Source organism: Lolium rigidum, unplaced genomic scaffold, assembly GCF_022539505.1.
Source record: "Lolium rigidum isolate FL_2022 unplaced genomic scaffold, APGP_CSIRO_Lrig_0.1 contig_49565_1, whole genome shotgun sequence".
In the NCBI taxonomy this organism is placed as follows: domain Eukaryota; kingdom Viridiplantae; phylum Streptophyta; class Magnoliopsida; order Poales; family Poaceae; genus Lolium; species Lolium rigidum.
The window spans coordinates 78248-84266 of NW_025900766.1; positions in this window are offsets into that span (position 1 = coordinate 78248).

Sequence of the window (6019 nt, forward strand, 5' to 3'; positions counted from 1 at the left end):
AAGACTCACCACGGACACTTTCAATTTCGGGTAATGCCCTTCAGCCTAACCAATGCTCCTGCTACGTTCCAATGCATCATGAATTCGATCTTTGCTCCCTACCTTCGCAAATTTGTGATCGTTTTCTTGGATGACATCTTGATTTATAGCCCTTCTTGGTCCTTGCATCTGACTCACTTGAGAATGGTTTTTGACATCTTGCGAGATTCTCAATTTTTCATCAAACTCTCCAAATGTGAGTTTGGTCAGCGTAGCATTCACTATCTTGGCCATATTATCTCGGATGAAAGAGTTGCGACTGATCCTGAGAAGACTGCAGCAATGGAACAGTGGCCAGTGCCAACACACCCAACAGAGTTGCGTGGATTTCTGGGACTTACCGGCTACTACCGCAAATTCGTGGCGAATTATGGAATTATTTCCAAACCTCTCACAAACCTTTTGACAAAAAAGGGGTTTGAATGGTCAGCTGAAGCTCAGGAGGCTTTTCTCAATTTGAAGCGAGCCATGGCACAAACACCAGTTCTAGCGTTGCCAGACTTCACGCTTCCCTTTGTCATTGAGACAGATGCGTGTGACACGGGCGTCGGCGCCGTTCCGATGCAACAGGGCCACCCCATAGCATATATGAGCAAGGCTTTGGGAATCATGAATCGCAAATTATCTATTTATGAGAAGGAGTTCATGGCAGTGATCATGGCAGTAGATAAATGGCGTCAGTATTTGCAGAGAGGTCCCTTTTTGATTATGACAGATCATAAAAGCCTTTGCAACCTCAGTGATCAACAACTATCCTCCGATTTGCAACGCAAGGCAATGTCTAAACTCATTGGTTTGCAATTCCAGTTCAAATACAAGAAAGGAGTGGAGAATGCAGCAGCTGATTCCCTCTCACGTGTTGGCCATCTGTTGGAAATTCAAACGGCCTCTAGTTTTCGTCCTGAATGGGTTACAGAGGTTCTGGATACATACACCACTGATCCTGATATGCAGATATTGCTACAGCAGTTGGCTTTACATTCTCCAAATGAAAAAGGGTATTCCCTAGAGCAAGGCTTGATTAAATTCAAAGGTAGGCTGGTAATTGGTAACAACTTGGCAATGCAAACTAAGTTGATATCCAACTTGCATGATAGTGCAGTGGGAGGCCACTCCGGCATTCAAGCAACATACCAGCGAGCCAAGAAGTTATACTATTGGCCAGGCATGAAATTGGCCGTGGAGGTGTTTGTACGCCAGTGTTCAGTATGTCAGCAAGCTAAACACACTAATACAAAGCCAGCGGGCATGTTACAACCATTACCACCACCAAAAGGAGCCTGGCAAGATACTACTATGGATTTTATCGATGGACTTCCTATGTCTGATGGTGCTAATGTGATATTGGTTGTGGTGGATCGATTAACCAAGTATGCCCATTTCCTACCTCTTCGTCATCCTTACATAGCCAAGTCAGTTGCCAAAGTTTATGTGGACAATGTGGTGAAACTCCATGGTATCCCATTGTCTATCATATCAGACCGTGACAAAGTATTTACCAGTGCCTTTTGGAAGGCGGTGATTGCTGCTGTTGGTACAAAGCTTCATTACAGTACAACATACCACCCCCAGACAGATGGTCAGACCGAAAGGGTCAACCAATGTCTGGAGCAATACCTGAGATGTGCAGTACAGGATGAGCCCAAGCACTGGCGTCGATGCCTTTCCATGGCAGAATTCTGGTACAACACCAGTTATCATACCGCGCTGGGTTGTTCCCCTTTTAAGGCGTTATACCACACTGAACCAAACTTTGGTGCTCTTCCAAATCTGACAGACGCACAAGACTTCGCCGCAAGTGAAGCCACTCTTGATTACCAGGCACAGATTGAGTTGCTGCGTGCACATCTGGCACAGGCACAGGCTCGGATGAAGTCCAAGGCAGACAAAAACAGAACGGAGCGTCAGTTTCAAGTTGGTGAGCAGGTTCTTCTAAAACTTCAACCTTATGCTCAACACTCAGTGGTCAATCGCCCTTGCCACAAGCTAGCCTATAAGTACTTTGGCCCCTACAAAATCGTTGAGCGCATTGGTGCTGTTGCTTACAAATTGGAGTTGCCTGTTACTGCTCAGATTCACCCAGTGTTTCACGTATCCCAGCTGAAACCATTCACTGACAGATACACACCGATTTTTAGTGAACTACCAAGGACATCTGATCTGGCTTCAACCCTTGCTCGACCGGAAGCTATCCTCGATCGTCGCATGGTGCGTGCCGGCAATGCTGCAGCGATCCAGGTGCGAATCAAGTGGCAGGAGTTTTTTTTTGCGAAAATCCACCGATCTATTAATAATCATCAACAGTGGTACAAATAATCCAAAAAGTAAAGAAAATTACAAATTGATACTCGGACCACCTATCGATGACTACAAACACTAGCACGAGCCGAAGGCGCGCCGCTGTCCTCGCCCCTCCAACGTCGGAGTCAGGCAAAGCTTGTCGTAGTAGAGCTTGTTGTAGTAGACAGACGGGAAGTCGTCGTGCTAAGATCCCAAAGGACCAGCGCACCAGAGCAGCAACCATCGCCAATGATGACAACCGTAGATCGGCAGAGACTGACATGAAACCACACCAACAAACACGAAAACCAACCGGATCCCAGGAGATCCAACGGGCACACAACTCCACGCGCCCTCCGTCAGCGCTAGATGCACCATCGGAGCAAGGATAGGGCGGGGAGGACCTTATTCTGACTTCAGGATGTAGCCGCCGCATCACCATCCCAAAAAAGAGACTGAAAAACAAACTAAATTAAAACGAAAACTCCCCGCCGGCGAGGGACCGTGGTCCGCCACACCTCCAAGGCCCCAAGGCCACGGAGGCGGAGCGGACCGGCGGTATCGCCGGCGAGGAGGATGGAACCCTAGATGGGTTTGTGTCTTTCCGCCGCCTCCTGGGCACACGTACCGGTTCGTATCTTCTTTTATTTCGTTGCAAGTGGCAGGACTTGCCGGAGGATCAAGCTTCATGGGAAGATTATCAAGTTCTTCGTCAACGATTTCCTGATGCAGGTCTTTGGGAGGCGGATCATGCTCAAGCGGGGGCAAGTGTCACACCTGCACCATCGATGCTGGTGGACAGCGAGTCGCTGACCACCGAAGTGGATCCAGCGAGCAACGAAGGGCCCAGCCATCAGTCAGAAAGTGGCTAGAAAAGTGTGTAGGCGTATGTGGGCTCGTTGAGCTGGCGATGTGGACCCAAGTGGCCCAGCTGTAAGTGTTAAATAGACCAGACCTGTCCTAGACATGGCATGCGTTGTAAAATCGAATTCTAAATTCTCAACCTCCAGTTTCGTCTATCCCTCACCTCCAGTTCGTCCCCTCACCCCGATTCTGTTTTCCCATCTACTCCCTCGGTTCCTTTTTAATTGACTCAAATTTAGTACAAACTTGTACTAAATCCGAGTCAATTAAAAAAGAACGGAGGGAGTATTTTGCTTGCTGCTTTTCCTGTGATTGTCGTCCCCATCATAGGACGGACATCACACTCGGGGGATAACATACTTGCAACCCCCGGGTTGCCTGGCCGCACGATTGAAGAAATCATACGGGTCAAAACCGCTCCTGCGTACCACGTGGGTGGACCCCACCCACGTTCACCTATCCCTATCTCTTCCTTTTCACACGCGTGGAGAGGAGCAAAGGAGGCTACCGCACCGGCTAGCTCTCTGCTGCGCCGCCGTTCGCGCCAAGCCGCCGCGCAGCCGGTCGCCGCCGCATTACGGAGCCATGGCCGACGAACACCGTCGTCGATGGCCATCGTCTGCCGCGTCCCCCCGACCAGGGCTGCCTCGCCGTGCCTTCATCTGTCCTCGCCGCGGTCAGAGATTGATATGGGCACGGAGGCCTATGTGGAGCCCAATTTCAGGACTCCACCACCCTAGGTGGTACGCCATCAAGGATTCAGGAGTGACACGCTAGGACGAACCCAGTGGATCCTCCTAGTTGATGCCCGATCTTTCACAGTGAGAACCTGGGGTAGAGATTCCTCCCAGCAACGCAATGAACACAGCCTGGAGAAGAGGGAACGAATCCAGCAAGCAACGGATCGAAGAATCGATACGCCTCAAACCAAGAGCTAGACAATCCTTGATGAACACAAGAACCTTTGCAGCGGATATAATAGATAACGGCAGCGCCGTACCCCCGGAGGGATGATACACGTGATCACACGCAATAGGGAAACCCTAATCTTTTAGACTAAACTTGAACTACCCTAAACCCTAGCCGTGCCATCTCCTTATATGAGAGGGAGAGCTGGCCGGTCGGCCCCCTTATTGGGCCTAACCTAGTTTGACTTGGACAGGCCCAAGTCAAACAGACTCTATTAAAACCCTAGATGGCCCACAGCATGACCTGGCTACATTATTTCCTAACATAGAATGAATGACACAACCTTAGACTTAATTATTACATGGCGTAGGTCGTCCTAGCGTGTCACTCCTGAATCCTTGATGGCGTACCACCTAGGTTGGTGGAGTCCTGAAATTGGGCTCCACATAGGCCTCCGTGCCCATATCATCCTCCCCCCCTTCAAGAAGTGTTGTCCCCAACGCGTGAGGGTCTTCTGGAAAAGGTGACGTGATATGAACATGACACGTCCTCGCCGTCCTCAAGTCTTGCTTGCCTTCCACACCACATCCTCCCTCACGGCCTTCTCGACTTGATACAACACTTGGCGCCTCCTTTCTTCTCCACATGAGCTTGGACTTCGGTGCCAATTCCTTCTTCTTGCGAGGTTTTGATGGACCCTTGTGTCGCTGCACATGACCCTGCACAAGATGTGTAATGCCTGGGCCACATAGATGTCTCACACGTCCATCCTTGCCTCTATGCAACCGCGGTGTCGCGGAAAACTGGACAGTACTCCTAGCACGATAGTGCCGCTGCCCACCATCTCCACTGACGCGCTCGGCCACAGCCGGTCTAGGCGCCGGTTGACCGGGTATGCGACCGGTCGGTCCGGTTATGACCGGGTCTGGGACCGGATCCTTACCGGGACGTCGTGACGTCTCACAGAACACGCTCCGGTCGACATCAGCATATAAGCCGGTCTGAACCGGGCTCACCCGGCGCCTGGTCCGGTTGGACCGGCCCTGTGACCGGGCTGAAACACCATCAGCACTGGCTTCGCGAACCTTCTCGCCTCCCACTCCTCCCACGCGCATCTGCGCCATATGTACTGGAATATCATCAGCACAAACATCATCAGTCTGTATACTAGCATCAACACAAACTGGAACTGTAGCACATGCTGCAACATCCACATCAACAACAAGTGTAGCTTCATCCGGCTTGTCACCAACAAGAACTGTCTTGTCATCTACAGGCATGGCTGAAACATCACCAACATCAATGCTCGGAACATCATGCACCTTATGTTGCACATTAGGCTTGTGCAACTTCTCTTTACGCACCACTAACTCCACATCGGACTTGATATGATCATCACCCATAGGCTTCAAAGTCCGCTGTTTGCCACCATGCATAAAAGAATATGTATTTGCTCGCCCAGCATGTGTCACATTATGATCATACTGCCAAGGACGCCCAAGTAGCAATCCACACACCTCCAATGGCAACACATCGCAATCGATCTCATCAACATAATCTTCAACTGTAAATGGCACACGCACCTTGTGAGTAATCTTCAGCATACCACAGCTATTCAACCACTCAAGACGTTTAGGTTCAGGAAGACGCCATGTAGACAACCCCAACGCTGTCACCATCGCCTTGCTAATGCCATTAGTACAGCTTCCACCATCAATCATCAACTTGCAAGCATTGCCCTTGATATAGCACTGAGTCTGAAACAAACTCCACCGCTGACCCTTGTCAACTGTCTTGCAAGCATCATCTTGTACCTTCTTGAGTTGCATATTCAGCACGCTCAATGGTACATCTTCCTCAACAGTCACAGTAGTGCTCTTGGTATCAGAGCCAGGTTTCCTCTCCTCTGAAGATTTCACCTCGACCT